Source organism: Prionailurus viverrinus, chromosome B3, assembly GCF_022837055.1.
Source record: "Prionailurus viverrinus isolate Anna chromosome B3, UM_Priviv_1.0, whole genome shotgun sequence".
Classification (NCBI taxonomy): Eukaryota; Metazoa; Chordata; class Mammalia; order Carnivora; family Felidae; genus Prionailurus; species Prionailurus viverrinus.
In genome coordinates, this window is record NC_062566.1 from 10,629,648 (window position 1) to 10,647,099 (window position 17,452).

Below are 17,452 nucleotides of genomic sequence, written 5' to 3' on the forward strand. Positions count from 1 at the left end.
ATTTTTTTTTGTTTTTAATGCGAGAATGAATAATAGGCATTTTTAAAAACCTTAAAGTATATATCATCTCATTTATAATGAGTCACACATATTACTTTAAAGTTTTTCTCTTATTTGGAGATGCTTTAGTGTATTAATAGAGCAAGAGGGTCTCCTTTAATGATTCAGCCTTCCTTTTGTAGTGGATGTTGTCCCTGATGCTGGAGGTTCATACATGAACGACCACAGGGCTCGACTCCATGAGCTTCCAGTCACGCTATGTTCATTCTCTTATAAATGGAGCTTGCAGTTGGGTTTTGTGCTGGTAACCCATTAAATGACAAAAGAGCAGGATTTCTAGCATAGATTTGTGTGGCAAAAAATGCTTTCTAGGCACTCGTTAAGCCCAAAGAGGAAGGAGCTATTAACCTGGAGAGATTTGCACTGAACCGGTCGACAAAGGGTCGGTCTAGCTTTCCAACTGGCCACCATGTCAACTTCTACAGGTGCAAAGTGTTTGGGTTTCCCACGTAACCAAAAAAGAGAGTGAGCAAGGTGGACGTGAGGACACAACTGCCTGCGTCTCCCCACTTTCTCATGATGCAGGCTCAAGTTCAGCTGTGATTTTGGTCACCAAACAATGAGAAGCCTCCCAGGTTGGAGGAACCAAGAAAGCAGGGACTCTCAGCCCTGCAGGGGCCGGGCCTTGGTGGGTGCTGAAGGCTCCACCCACTATCAGACACGAGAATTCTTGGCTCAGAGCTTGCTCCGCCCCGTTTCCTTTTTTTTTTCCCTCTGGTATCGGGGCTAGACACAGCTTTCGCCCGGGTTTCGATTACCTGCACGATTCACAGTGTTGAAAAGAGAGGGAGAAAGTGCAAAGATGTACTTCCAACAAAACAAAACCCTTTGCTATAGGATCCTGGGGAGCAGCTCAAAGTTTCCGTATCTGAATTTTTTATCTGTAAAATGGGGCTAAAAATACTGACTTTCTCATAAGAGTATTGTAAGAGCCAGAGAACATAATACATGTAAAGGGAGCCACCAGGCACTGGAAATCAGATATCATTCTTCTGTATTATTATAATTGGTCATAATGGTAATGAATTGGTCATTCATGGTAACCGTGGGTGGTTCTTCAACTGTTGACAGAGCTTCAATGGCTGGGATGGCTGGAAGGGCATCTGAGGACTCCCCCAGCATAGCCATCCAGATGCTAGGCTCAGCTTTCCATTTTTGTCCAAGGGCAGTTGCGAACTGTAGCCTAAGTGTTGAGCATTCCTTTCCTCTTCTTCATTACTGGGCTCTTTTCTCTTCCTTTGGCTTTCACTAAAATGATCACAACAATGAACAGCATCGTAGACTGTACAGGGCAGTTTTCCATACGATATCTCATTTTGCCCCCACAACAACCCCCGGCCTCATTATTCTCATTTCATAGACGAAACACTGAAGCTGAGTAATAATAGGAAAATTGCCCCCATGTGATTGGAACGGCAACGTTGGACTGTTTGGTCTTCCGCCATCCGATCACTTACTGCGCCCCTATCTTTTACGCTTTTTGAGATTGGTTGGTTTTATGTGAAGGCCCGAACGAGCATGACGTAACGGACATAAAACGAATAAGATGTGAGTGTGGAAAAAGCTGAACGTGCACATGCCGTCGAGGTCTACAGAAACACGCTCTAGAATATAAAAGATGAACTTGGCCTTCAAAAGATGGCACAACCCTCCTTTTGAATCTGTAACCTGCGACTCTGGAATCCAAGTTTACCCATTCTTATCCCCCACAGACGCATTTAATCCTTTTTAATAGAGGCAGCTCTCTTGGAAACACAACCAGGAGTCTGCACATAGCAAAACATGTGTCCTACACAGCCCACGAAGGAGGATAAACCAGCGTGCAAATTACTGCCTCTTGCTTTCACTTACCTGCTTGTGATTGAGCATACTGGACTAGAAGACATTCATCACAAGTCTCCCGGCTGGCCCAAATACTTGAAGGATTAATACACAATGACCAATTCTTGCATTGTGAGACCAAGAACCGTTGAAAAGAGTGGAGGGCCAGATATCTGTTTTCTTTTTAAAATTTTAAGCATGTCCTATATCGGAATGCTCCCGCATACTATAAAAAGCACTGGGATCAAACAACCAAGGTTCATTCCTGGCCTTTGCTTGTTATAAACATGCATGTTAAAAAGAGAGAGAGAGAGAGAGAAACAGAGAGGGAGGGTGAGAGACAGAGAGGGAAAACCAAACATGTGTGCTGCCTTTTAATAAAGATCATATTAAAAATTCAATAAATAGCAATATCTCTGATCTCTTAACAAAAGCTTCTGGTGTACAGGAAATTAAATGAAAAAAAAAAAAACCTTGTTAATCCTTTTTGATTTCTGTACATTGTGGCTAGAAGCAAAATTCTTTAACTCACAGATTTCTCCCTTCTTTTTTTTTTTTCCTTTTTAACTTTTTTTTTTTTAATCTTTCCTTGCACAAACGTTGTCTGGGCAACACTATAAATGCAGCGTGATTCTTGGAAACATTTAAAAATAAAGGGGGGGTGGGGTCGAGAGCAAGCTGTTGTGTCCTTGTCTCATCCCGGTGGCCTTGCGAGGAGGAATCCACCTCGAACCAGGTGATAACCTGATAGACTTTATCTTGTCTTCTCCCGGCCTCCCTGAAGTCTGCCAACACTTCGGCTGGCTGTTAGGCATTTTAAATACCCCCCCTGAGCCCTAACCTCACCCCTTTTCTCTTCTTGTCAGCTGGAATGTCTCAGAGCTGTCAGAAGCTTGTTGCTTATTGATGTTTCCGTGTGTTTTATGTCTTTTCTGAGATATGACAGGCCCTGACACAGTGCTGATTTCAATCAGGCTGCTTCTGGAGAGGCCTAAGATTTTTAGTTGCACAATCCACGTTTCGAGCCTACTTCAGAGGCCTCTGTCTAATGAAAATGTTTCAGGAGGCCGAAATAAAGGCCCTGTGCTCAACAAACAGCAGCTGAGGAATTCACAGGGCTTGAAAAAACACGTGTGTATGTGCACGCACACACAGGCCCACGCACACACACACACACACACACACACACCGTAGTCCCCTTCCCCCGCCCCTGCCTTTTGTTATAAGAAAAGCGAGAACAGAAAGTGACCTCGGGAGGCAAAGGTGCTGACACTGAATCAAATCCCTTTAGACCCGAACTGACAGGCTAGGCCTGGCTTTAGATTACGTTATCACATCTTAGAACGAGGCTTGTATGTACCTCAGGATTCCCTACATGTAAAGAGCTGGCGATTTTACCCCTGCTGCCCTATTAAGTCAAGTTCTGATGTCCTGTCGAGAATGAAAGCTTATCACACAGAGGGCTGGAATAAAGGAGGGGTGGGGGGAACAACCAGAAATGGAAATCAAATGCGTTGCTGGTAGAGACCTGATTTCTGTTATTTACAAGGCCGGCCATGAGGAGATTAAAAATACTGGAAAATCGTTCTTGGTAAATCATATGTGATTTCCTGAAACTTACATAAACATCTCATTTGGTGTCATGTTGGTCGTATTCAAGAGAGGCAAGTAAGGGACTCTGGAGCGCAAAGGTGTTGTATTGTAACCAGCCCGGGCAGGTGCATTCAAAGGTCCCCATCAAATTCATTCCCAGAAACCAGAGCGAGAGCATGGGGTAGTTTTATGTATGTGTCTGTCAAGTTGTACAGACTTGATTAGTCAAATGATCTCCTCTCGTCTGTTTCTCCAGTTTAAAACAGGAATGCTACAGGCTTATATTCTCGGGAAGAAGGGTGGCATTTCATTATTGGTCTTTTGGGCTTTAAAAGTCAGGCGATCGGCACAAGCTTCTAAGAAGGTGATAAGGCTCCAATGATAAGAAACAGATTAAAAAAATTCTCGGTGACTAGTGTTCTGCTTTTTTACATGACAATGTACCCCTCACTGATCTCCAATTAATATTTGTGATATGGTTCGGGACTTTTAAGGATAATAAAAAAAAAACACTTTAAGGAAAAAAGATTATACTATCATGCCACATTGTCTGGAATGGAAGTATTTCTTGAAGGATAAATCTCCAAAGTGAAACAAGCATTAATCAGAGGTACTCATTTTATTTATTTATTTATTTTATTTTATTTTATTTTATTTTATTTTTTATTTTTTTGGTTTAGATGGATTTTCTTTGCAGGGAAAGTGTAGAGAAAAGAATACAGGCTCCAGAGCACAGATTCCTAAATTTCAGGAATTTGAAATTCTCTGGCTAGATGACAATCTTGGTTTTGGGCTGCTTTGGAAAAAAACCAACCAGTCTGGAAATGGCCACGATCAGCTGGCTCTGAGCCACAGCAGCCTTCACTGGATGTGTTCTCAGGCATAGCTGACCACCTCTTTTTTGTGTCCCTCTATATTTAGGCTCCGGCCCCTGCTGCACCTGATTTATAAACCCCAATGTGGAGTCAGGCAGTCTTGTATTTGGACATCAGCTAGCCATGTCACTGTAGACAACTTGCTCAACTGTTCTTGGTTTTCCTCGCTCCAAGATGGGAAGAGGAAGTCCTACTAGAAATGTTCTTTGGATGATTAACTGACATGACAGATGTAAAATGCTTGGTTTATTGAAAAAAAAAAAAGCCTTCAACGGGGGCGCCTGGGTGGCTCAGTTAAGTGCCTGCTTCTTGGTTTCGGATCAGGTCATGATCTCACAGTTCATGGGTTCGAGCCCCCGCGTGGGGCTCTTCACCGACAGTGCGGAGCCTGCTTGGGATTCTCTCTCCCTTTCCCTCTCCCCTCTCTCTTTGTAGGACGTACACGTATGATCACCTTGTTCTTGTTCTGTTTCCAAGTCAGGTTCTTTCCTGCACGAAGTTAGAGTTTCGGTGGTTTTGGCTTAACAAAAAAAAAAGAGAGGGAGCCCCTCTGCCTCTAAGTGACACTGAGTGAAAATTACCACTAAAAAAAGTGCTTCTCTACCTCCATTCCATTTTTAAAATGTTATGGTATTTTTAACAATATTAATATAATAACAGTAGCATGTGTTTATTGGGTTAGTCTGTATTTTATGACTTAGTATCGAATTTATGGCTTGTTTCTACCAGTACTGTCACTATTAATTTTTGTTCCCATTTTTTTCATCAGCTGGAACATTGTCATAGGACTATTGCTTGCTCGTGATAAGCAGCCTCTACGATTATTATTTCAGGCCTGCTTATCAACAGTCAACACATCTCCCCAAATTACTTTTTTTTTTCCGAGAAAAACTATGTTATCAGTTTAACCCCTTGGTCACCAAAGGGACCCTTCCTTCCAGCCACTCCTAAGGATTCTGGCATCTTAAGGATTCCTGCTGTGCCAGTGAGTCAGAGAATCAGGAGGGAAGGCAGAAAGCGCTGTCACTGCAAACAAAAATACCGCGGGAGGTAGAGAAGGCCTTCGCGGTATGGCGTTAGAATGGATATTTTTACTGGACTTGGCTTCTGACACAGCCCGGGCAAAGACCGCAGCCCAGGAGCGCGGGATGCTCCTGCCCCTTGGAAAGAAGGGCTGCTTGAGAGAGAGGCACCGGCTGGGAACTCCCAGAGATCACGGGCCTGCCAGGCTCTCTGAGACTGACTGCCAATTTGGCCTGGTCTCAGCTGACTGCGTGCCCAGGAGGGACAGAATGGCAGTAATAAAGCAGTTTAGTGGAGAAAGATATTGCTTCAAGTTCCCAAGGCTTCCAGTCTATTTTATGACAACATCATTCACTCGCACATCCACACAGATACACACACACGCACACACACATGCACACGCACACACACTCCCATGTGCAGACATGCAAAGACTCATATGATAATCAGGATATATATCCTGATATACACACACACACACACACACATATATACATATACACATGTACATATACATATACATACACATATACATATATATACATATATACATACATATACATACACATATACATATATATACATATATACATACATATACATATATGTGTGTGTATATGTACATACATACACACATACATATACATATACATACACATATACATATATATGTGTGTGTGTTTGTATATATGTATATGATATATATATGTATATCCTGATTATCTCTCTTGGGCAGAGGATGATGTATGCCCAAACCAGAAATGTTAGAGTTTAAAGCTAAGATTCAAATTAGCCCCAAAGTGAAGGAACACTTTAGAGTTTTCTTTCCAGAATTAAAAAAAGGGGAAAAACTGAAACAGGCAACACTTGGACGAAGACTGGGGTTCTGTCAGCTCCGTGGCTGACGTCCTGGACAGTTGTCTCCATCCTACCTTATCCCTTAAGTGGGAGGGGCATTTGGCTCACGAGGATGATCTGAGGGTTGGAATTCTAAGAATCCCTTGTCACTTCAGAGAGTGATGCTACTCACGTAATATAAGTTCATATTTATATATACAATGTACCACAGTATGGTATATATGTCTATCTATCCATCTATAGATAGATAGATAGATAGATGGATAGATAGACATATATTCTATCTATTTAAGCTATTACCCTAAGGTGGTGGGTATATATGTCTATCTAGATAGATAGATAGATAGACATATATACCCACCACCTTAGGGTAATAGCTTAAAATTACTTACACTCTATAAAATTGGCTATTTGAAAATATTCAGGCTTTTTTTTTTAAATACTACACTTCTGAAAATTCATGGGAGAGGAAACAGGTAACAGCTAGGGAGAATTTTTTGTTTTTTATTGTACCTCCCATTTTTGGAGCCAATATGCAATAAGCATGAAGAACTGAATCATACTCGCTGCAGAAAGAAATATTTCTCCGGGTGCCTGGGTGGCCCAGTCTGTTAAGTGTCTGACTCTTGACTTCCGCTCAGGTCGTGATCTCACGGTTGTGAGATGGAGCCCCAAGTAGGGCTCTGCAACGGAGCGCGGAGTCTGCTTGGGATTCTCTCTTTCCCTCTACCCTTGCCCCGTTCATGCTCTCTCTCTCTATCTCAAAATAAATAAATTCACATTAAAAAAGAAATACTTCTCAAATGCTTAGGATGTTTCCGCATTCGTTTGTGCAAATCTCATGACCACCTGGATAGGTAGGGGAGTTGTCGACCCCACTTTACGGAGGAGAACGTTGAGGCTAATGAAGTTCAGCAGCATCCCCACAGCCCTCCAGTTAGCATGTGCGAGAGCTAAGGTTTCAATTCAGACTTTCGGATGTTCTCCCTCTAAATGTATTAAGCTTCAGGAGCCCCTTGTATGAACGAACTTCCTAAAAGTTGAGGCCCTTTAGAGCAGGATTTTGTTGTGTAAGTGCACGGAGATACCTTAAGTATTTTCCACATATTTCCAGTGGGAATACAATTATTAAAAATAAAAAAAATAAGGCCAGCTACCAACAGGTGAAAATAATAGGTTTTCTTGCAAAGATGGCCCTGTAGCATCAGTCGGGGATGCAGTCTCTAAGATACAGGCCCGGAGAGTAAAACTATCTCTAATCCATTTTATGAACGCAATCATGGCTCTTCACACTTTCTCTAAACCGAGATTTAAATGTAAAGATTGGATCTAACAATTTTTAAGGGAGATAATCCAGTCTTTCCTCTCTTGCGAAAGTAATAGCATCTACAATTGACTAATTACAGGGAGAATTGGGCATTCCATGAAGATTAAGGGCAAGCAGCTAATTACACCCACAAGTGGCTAACAGCAGCTACAATTAGCTGTTTATAGGAGCAATTATTGGTGTAGCCAATTTTGTACCCCAAAATAATTACAGGTGCAAAATCTCACATGCCGTTAGAAATGCTCTCTTTCAAAACGCTGGCCCTGTGGATGCGGATTTCTCCACTCATTCGCCTCCATCGAGAAAGACCCAGAGACATCCAAAATGTGAAAATGCCAGGGTGTTACCAGTTCTAAAACTATGTTGCACAAATTTATTTTTGTGCTTGAAAAAAAACCTGTAATTTACCTCAGATGCTCTGTTAACGGCGGAAGCATTAGACAAAGATAGCATTACAGAAAGCTTATGGGCATGTTTCCTTTATACCTGCTATATGGCAAAATGTATTTTAAAACACGTCCTAAAGTCAGAGCAAGCTACGACACCTACAAAAAGTGATATTGTGCAAATTCTGGGTTTATTAATTGACCCCGAGTCTGCATTCGTTCACGTACCCAATTACTAAATGCTTCTGGGATTCTGAATGTATTCCACTGTTTTCTAGATGTGCAGACATGAAAGCGAAGGCACCCAGGGCTAATTCTTAACTTTCCCAATTTCCTAAAGTTTATTTCTTGCTCTGGGCAGCCTAGAAATAGGGGGATGATCAGAGCGTATTTTTTAGCTCGTCACCGAAGCCGGTGACACAATGATCTTAACAGGCGGCTCCCAAGTAAAAGGATGCATATCTTCCAACCCAAAACAAACACCAAACTACAGAACAATGAACAATCACCTTTGGATTTCAAAAATCTTCTCTTTGGCTTCTAAATTATATAATAACATGATTTTTTTTTAAAAGAAAACAATGGCTATCATTTTATCCTTTTATGTATCAGGAGTTTCTCATTAAAAAAAAGGAGGAAGAAGAAAAAGTAGTTCTGGTTATTGTGTTGTTCCATTGTGGATTACTTTAATCATTATTTCCTGAAGTTAACAGTGCAGGCATAAAACGATCTATTCTGAGTCAATCATGAGGCATTATTTTAAGCTCTAATGCTCTCTGATTTTGAAAAGCCAAGCTTGGGACGCAAGGAGGAGAGTTAATGAGATTGTGACTTATTCATGACTGTGTATTTCCAGAAATGAATCAAACACATGAAAATGCCAGATTTTCTTGGTTGAGTCATCTACAAAAACTATTGCTTGATCAGCAAACAGGCTTACTTACAAGTAGAGAAGGGAATTTAAGGTAGGAAACCAATGCTGATTCTGCATGGAACCACAGAGCCATGATCTTGACTGTCACTGTAGAGCTTTCGAATCCTGATGGGGAGTCTAACTTATCTTTCAGACCTTCTGCGAGGTGTTTTCATCCAGGAGCAGCAAGGTTTTTTTCTGGATGGACCAGACAGACTTGGGTTTGAATCCCAACTGCACCGCTTACTAGCTCTGTTAACCGCGTGCAGAGTTCCTCAGCCCTTTGGAGACGCTGTTTCCTCATCCGTAAAACCCATAAAATCGGGACAATTCTGTCCCCATGGGGTTGTTCTTCTTAGAAGCGAAATAATATATTTCATGATTGTCTTTCTTCTGCCTCCATTAAATAAGAGAGATAAACTTCATAATCTGTTATCTTAAGAAATAATAAACACCCTAAAATACTCTTAACTCATTTTCTCGCTTTATAAAATGTGATTCATTACAGTGAATCCTACTTGGATCACAAGAAAGGATTCTCAATTCACTCATTCACTGAACAAATATATATATATATAATATTAATATATATAAATATATAATATATATAATTTAAATATATATTTAAATATAATTTAAAATTTATAATATATTTATATGTAATATATATTTATATAAATATATAAATATATAATATATATGTTTTTAGTAGAAACACATCTAAAACTTATAGCACTTCTTGTGTGCTAAGCAGTCTGTAAACCCCTTACATTTATTAAGCTTGACAACCAATCTTTTGAAACAGATACTTTTATTGGGCCCATTTTACAGACGTGGAAACTAAGTCGCAGAGAAATAACTTGGCCAAGGTCACACCACTGGAAAGTGGCAGAGCCAGGGTCTGAAGCTCGTAATCTAATGCCATAGTATCTTCTATATCCAGATTGCTCGGGAAGTGGGTCTAGACATACAAAATCCAATTAAAGGAGCCGTCTCAGAGTCTTTCTCTGTGTTGGAGAAAGGGCTTAGCAGTTCTGCAGGATGCGGGGATGCCCTATTATGAGAAGTGCCTTTCCAAGCATGATACGTATTGCATTGCCTTAACTGTTACAACTCATTTGTGATCTGTCTTTCCAGACAGGCTTTGAGTTCCCTGAGGCTCCTTCTCTGCCTGGGGTCTGCTCCCCACCAGCGCTGGGTGCATGGGTACTTAATAAGCATGTGCTGAGTGATAGAACCACTCCAAGTTGAGAGACATTGTATCCTGCTGCAGAGGCTGGAAAGGTACCTTGTTTGCTAGCACAGCAAAAATCTCCTAGCTCCCCTGGAGGTACTTGCGAGATCTCTACATGAACTAAAAGTTTGTACCGCAGGCTGCCTTGTTCACTCTGGAAGTAAACTCTATGTCTAATTCACTTAAAATAGTGTTCACTTTCGGGAGCAGTTCTGTATCTGTATTGCAAAAAAAAAAAAGGAGATACTTCAGAACTGAACAAAAGGGCCCCCCGGGCAGCTCCCTTCCTTAAGCGTCCCACTTCTGCTCAGGTCATGATCTTGCAGTTCATGAGTTCGAGCCCCGCATCGGCTCTGTGCTGACAGCTCAGAACCTGGAGCCTGCTTCCGATTCTGTGCCTCCCTCCCGCTCTGCCCCTCCCCCACTCGCGCTTTGTCTCTCTCTCTCTCTCACTCTCCCTCTCTCAAAAATAAATAAACATTAAAAAAAAAAAAAGAACTGAAGAAAACATTCACTGAATTCTTTTCCCAAGAAAACCTATCAGTGCAAAATATAGCATCTGTTTCACTTGTATGTTACAACAGTCAGTGTATTTATTAGTAGACAGATTGGTGAGAAGCCAGGGAATCTTTGACTCTTCTTAACTGAAGCTCCCACCATGAAATTCAGTATGGCTGGGTCAGGTTTGGCACGAATTTCTCACTGCTGCTTTCATGGAGATAATCGGGGAATTCGGAGCAATGCTGGTTTTTGTGTCTGGTTCGCCCACATCAAATAAACCTTGGAGGTATCGGGAACAGATCAGTTTTGAAATCTTTTCTGTGTATGTAAAGTTAAGGAACTTTCAGAGTCAGGTTCGGGACTCTACCCAGAAAAGACTGGACTGTAAAATCAGAGGGATTAAGCCATCAAAACAGCATCTAGTTACTAAAAATGCAGCCTTTGATTGCTTTCTAGACAGAGGAACTATCACAGGAAGCTAGAAGCATTTTTCACTTCTAACTTGAGCCGTGATCTCCCAAAAATGTATATCTAAGGAGACACAAGAGTGGCAATGGACTTGTTTGAACGGTGGTGATCTTCAGACAGGCATGTAGTTATTACCTATCTGCAAATTGGTATGCTAATTTGCATAACAAAACCTGTGGAGGGCCATTAGAACTTGGACTTGGAAACTAAATGCCATGTTCATCAGTAAAACAAAACTAGTACAAATACACTTTTTTTTTTTTTTTTAAACATAGCATTTTTTAAAAACTGGGAAAGACATAGCCACCAGTTTGGTCTGAATTACCACTGGGGATTGCAAGTTTCTCTCTTCAGGCCAAACATCTCTCCCAAGAGATGTGGCTTGGGCTTGTTTTCTGTGACGTGCAGGGACCTCTCGATACAGTTCGTCCTTTTGTCTCAGGAAAACCAGTCCCTGGACCTCCTCACACTTTTCTGTCAGCTCTGGGATCTCGGGAGTCTGGGAAAGAAAGAACTCAATCAAGATCACTCTGTGGGGCTCTGACACACCCCACGTATAGGCTGGTCCTCCCTTTGTGGTAAGACCCTTTTTGGTCTTCAAGAGTGAGGTTCTTTATTAATGACCATAGGCCCCTGTTTCCCAGGAGTCCAACAAAATCGTATGTGTACATTCTAATTTGTCATCCGATTTTTTTTTCTTTTTCTTTTTTGTTTCTTTGTCATCCGAGTTTCAAAGCCCTCCGGGACCCTAAGACTGTGAAGACCCCCTATTTTAAGAGGCTTATCCAAGAATAGGCACGAACTGGACCCTCAAGAGGGAATTCTGGATAAATGATAAATAACAATAAATAATCAATACATAAAAATCATTTAAAATTTAAAAAAAAGCATTTCTTAGAAACAATCGTAACTATGAACAAAATCTTTTTTTTAATGTTTATTTTTGAGAGAGAGAAGAGAAAGAGAGAGAGAGAGAGAGAGAGAGACAGAGCGTGAGTGGGAGAGGGGAGGAGAGAGACAGAGACACAGAATCCGAAGCAGACTCCAGGCTCTGAGCTGTCAGCACAGAGCCCGACGCGGGGCTCGAACCCACAAACCGTGAGATCACGACCTGAGCTGAAGTGGATGCTTAACCAACTGAGCCACCCAAGCGCCGCTAACTGTGCACAAAATCTTAAGATAATGTCTGAATACAATTGTTAAAGAAATTTTTTTTTTTTGGAGAAGTGAAACACCTTGCAATACTGACCTCAGTGTGGATCTCAGGGTTCTGATGGTTTGTGAGATGAACCGACTTCCTGTGGGGATCAGATTCGCTCTACAGGGGTTAGTCAGAGTAGATTTACAGCTTCTTCCTCCAGGAGATAATCCAAAGCTCAGACAGTCTAACAAGAGATGTAGTCACATCCCCAACCCTGGCCTGTGCTTAAAAAGTGTCATGATTATCCACTGTCATTAACTCCACAGTATGGAATACAAGGTCATTCACCATCTTGCCTCTGCACGGTCTCAGTCCGCATGATCCCTGACCCCTTTCACCCCCTGTCCCCGTCGCCACCCCCACTAGACTACTTTTTAATACTCAAGTGAAATACATGACATTTTCTGCATTTGCTCATGTTGTTACCGCTTGGGCGCATATATCCGGTATATGCCGTGTCGTCTTGGCAAAGAAGATTCCACTCTCATTCTGCTTGACCCATTTATTGGGTAAGTTTAAGGTGTGCGATGTGTAGATTGGATACATTTATATATTGTGGTATGATCGTCACCTTAGCAATAACGCCTCGATGACATCACAATGATCATTTCTTATTTTTGTGGTGAGAATAGTTCAGATGTAGTGTCCTAGCAATTTGGAATTATATCATACAGTATTATTGACTGTGATCACTACGCTGTGTATTAGGTCTCCGCCTGGGTCACGTGGAATATTAATCTTTCTCCCTACTTTCTCTGATCTGGCCTTTACACCTTCCCTCACGTATAGATAACGTGATGGACTGACTTGTCCACACTCGTCCTGTTGCTTGGGAGTCAGGTGTGCGTGATGGCTTTCCCACTGTGGTAAAGGTTACTATCCGCCTACTCCAGTCTAACCAGTGTCATTTGCCGTAAGAATATAGTTGTAGCTGGACATGTGCAATTTTTAAGAGACCTGTACTCCTCAGCCCCTCTGTGACGAGAGGTACGGAGTTGACCAGATCCTGGCCAATGGTAGGGGGGTGGGAGTGGGAACCTCTCACCTGCCCCTTTTCCTCCCTCAGCTTCAACCAGACAGATGACAACAGGGGATGGCAGAGACGAGATGGAAGGACCCGGGGGACCGGAGTGGCCAGAAGCTTGCCCATCTTCCAAGACTACCGCCCATGAGAAAAATAAACGTCATTCTTTACGCTGCTGTTTTGTTAGGGTGCTCACTCTGTCTCTCTCATTTTTTTCTTTACAACTACTTGACTTTTCTTTTCCTTTCTTTTTTTTGGAGAGAGAGAGAGAGGGAGGAGAGAGAGAGAGAGAGAGAGAGAGAGAGAGAGAAAGAGAGAGAGAGAGAATCCCAAGCAGGCCCTTAACACGGAGTTGGACACGGGGCTCAATCCCACAACTCTGGGACCATGACCTGAGCTGAAATCAAGGGTCGGGCCACTCAACTGACTGACCCACGCAGGCGCCCCTACAACCCCTTAATTTTCTACCTACCTACCTACCTACCACCCCATGTATTGGTTTTGTGACCTTGGACAATTGATGTAACCTCCGTTTCTGGATCTGCAAGATAGAGATGATAACTTCATGTGGTTTTGTGAGGATTCAATGAGTTGCTTCATGCACAACATGACCTGGATTGGTATCTTGTGCTGTAATTAGTGCTCAATAAACCCGCGGTATGGTGATGGTGACGGTGATGCCCACCGTTACTAGCATCTTCCAAATGGTGCTTTTGTCCATCAGCTGGTCTCCCCGCCTCAGACCTGGCAGGTGCCACGCGATATTTAGTTTTGCATTCCCAGAGCAAGGGCTATCGGAGAGTCTCCAAAATCAGTGTTGCATACATGCCGTTGAATGGTTGGTAAGGGTCTAGAGTGCTTCCTCTTTACCTTCCCCCTTTCCTCTGGGCTCCTGTCTAGACTCACGTGGGCCCCAAATTCCCCAGCCTCTCCCTACACACGTACCCAGTAGAGGGCCTGGGAAATTCACTGCCTACCGTCCTCCTGGTCTGGTTCCCTCACTCCCCTACACTTTGCTTTTTCAATGGGTCGCTTCTTCAATGGGTCTTTATTGAGTAGCCATGACACCTGAAGAAGTGATGGGGTCTGCGGATAAGGCGGCAAACAGAACAGCCAAGTTCCCTCTTTTGATCGCTCTGTCCTTCTTTGGAGGGGAGACAAAAGATAAACGAGTAATCACATACCTAGACCAGAACATGACAGGTGCAGGGGAATGCCAGGGGGCACAACCAGGTGATGTGCTAGAAAGCCCCAGAGAATGTGGTTTGAGCAATGATGTCTGGGCTCATACCTGAACCCCGCATGCAGATTCGCCACGAGAAGAGTGTGACGCCCCATCGCCGTGGGTCACCTCCAGAAGCAGCCTGCGGCAGCCCCTCGTCGTGGATGTTCACTCTCGTTGGAACGGAAAACTACCTCCCTCCAGGGGCCCCTCACTTGCCCAGATCACCCCCTTGTCAGGAGCTGCTACCAGAGTTCTTCACTTTGGTAGTAGAAATTTCTTACATACATTTCTGAGGAAGTTCGAATCCAGGAGTTGGATGAGTGAGCCTGGGTCCTGGACGGGCACAAAAGACCCCACCATGTCTGCAACTTTTAGTCTGCCACCATCTGGAAATTCTCCAATTGTTTATAACTTACGGTGTTCAGGATATGGCGCTAAACAAAACAAAAGATCTTGAGCGCTTCCGAGAAAAATTAGTTGTCATTTTACCTAGAGGGAATAAATTCAAAAACAAACAAACAAACAAACAAACAAACAAACAAAAAACAAACCCCCTGTAAGGACTGGGGTTCCTCCAGGAACCAGTGCAGGCTCTGATTCAAAGTCAAGGCGGTGGACTTATCCGATTCCGTAGACTGAGTTCTCCAGGAAGTGTGTGAATGTGCCAAGGCAGCTTACCAGGTAGCGTTTGTTTGTTTGTGTCTTATTTTGTTGCCGTCATCGCCCTCTCCAGACCTTAACCATTCCTGAATGGGAAGAGAGGGAACACCAACCAGTGTTGACGGAGCACCATGCCCGGGTGCCCGGCCGGCACAGACATGCCTGGATGCTTCTGTTCCAATTCCTGTGTGGTCCTTCATCCCTGCGTAAATCTGCCCGTCCAACCCGATGCTTAGCCACGAATACAGACAACCGGCTGCAAATGCTAATATAGACAACTTAGGAGGGGGCGCTTTCTGAACGGCCAGCTCAGTCATAAATGATCAGTTATAAATAACTGATGAGTAGCAATAGCCACTGCCTGGTCCAGTCTAATTTCCGAGATAATGGCAGGTGGGTGAGGGCTGGGGGCAGGTCACTGTGGAGAGAGAACAAGTAGATCAAGGTGTTTGTTGGGCTTAACTGAGCGTCTGCTCAGATCCCTCCTGCCCCCAATTCAAACCAAACCCGTGGATCCCTTATATTCAAAAATGACCCCTGGAGTACCCGTCGCTTCAATAGAAGTATCGGTGTTTTGCCATAGCTCAGAATTCTCTCTTACTGTGTCACTGCGTGTTCTTTTGTCAGTGGAACCTCACGTGGACGCTTCAGTGCGGCACAGAGTTTGGGAGGAAGAATGGCCATGAGCCCCATTCAGGTTTTCAGCCATTGAGGTGCCTAGGAAAAGGGCATCATCTCAAAGGTGGTTTCACCTGAAAGGCAGCCCCTAGGTATGATTTTGATGTGTGGGATTGTGGTGGCTCACAACCATGGCTACTTTAGGCTTGCCTGGGAGATTTTTTTTTTAAGTTTATTGATTCATTTTGAGATAGAGAGAAAGAAAGAGAGAGAGAGGGAACATGAGTGGAGGAGGGGCAAAGAGAGAAGGAGAGAGAGAACCCTAAGCAGGCTCCACACTGACAGTGTGGATCCCAACGTGGGGCTGGAACCCACAAACCATAAGATTATGACCTGAGCCGAAACCAAGAGTAGGACACTCAACCCACTGAGCCACCCAGGCACCCCTCACCTGGGAGGTTTTAAACGACCGAGTCAGCCCCGGGGAGTTTGTTTTCACGATCTGGGCTGGGGCTGAAACTATTAACGCTTTAAAAACTCCACTATGCCTTCGGTTGAAACTCTCTGCATGAAGACTTTTTAAAAACCAGAAAGCATCGACAAAGTTTCTTTCTCTTATTTCTCCAATTTCAATGCCTGAAAATGGCATTTTTTATCAGTCGTTGCAGATGAGGAATAGAAAAGCCCGGTTATCTAAGAAATTGCATCTGGCATGCAACGTACAAACCTTCAGAAGAGCATGGTAAAAAAAAAAAAGCGATACCTTCCAGATACAGGAAGTTGCTAATCTCAGTTGCCTCGAATACTTTTCTTCCCATACGGAAGCCACATCTCTCACGTTAGCAGGATTTTAGGACCTTTCATGTCCTTCACCCCTTCGATAAGCCAAGGAAGGGTGGTCATGTGTAGTGCACGCTCCAAAGGGTTTCTGAGATTGTCAACAGTTTGCCTAGAGTTGTTGCACAGAACGTTGTCTTTGACCGTCAGGCACAGAAAAATCCCTCGGAGGCAAACGGTGCTCGTCTGCCTTCGAGCTAACAACTGAAGGCCCTGATAGGTGTATCTGTGGTTCTTTATCTAAAGTAGCAAAGAAAGGACAGTAGGTGTTTTAATCGCTTATCTACATAGACGTGGGATTAAATGCAAATCCTACTGAAAGACCACGTCTCGATGTTTAGTTTCCGGCCTGGTGAGGCTTTTTCAAGTCTTGGGAAAGTGAAGTTAGGTGTGGGGAAAAGAGATAAGCCCGTGTGTGAACTTCCCTGCTTGCCCACCCAGCAGACACGCTCCGGATAATGGGCCCTTGCAGTGCAAATTTCCCCATCGAGACATTTTCTGAACGCGTTCAAGGGCCCCTTGAAGGCACGAAGGCCAGTTGTTACAGAAGCCCGTCCCTGGCCTCTCAGTTAAGAGAAGACAACCAGGTCTGTCGACGCCAAAACTTTCAGATTTACCCGCATAACGTTGGTTACCCAGTAAACATTTGTGACTTTTAGATAAAGCGCCAGGCCCCATTTATTGCCTTGGGGTGGAGCTTCCAGCTTCCAAGGGCCTCCTGGAGTAGTTCCTAAAATACAATGCTTTCCTTCCCGGAGGGCAGTGTTCTGGAAACATTTTGTCCTCAGTTTACCTTACCTGGGGAGCTTTGTTTTGAAGGCCGGTGCC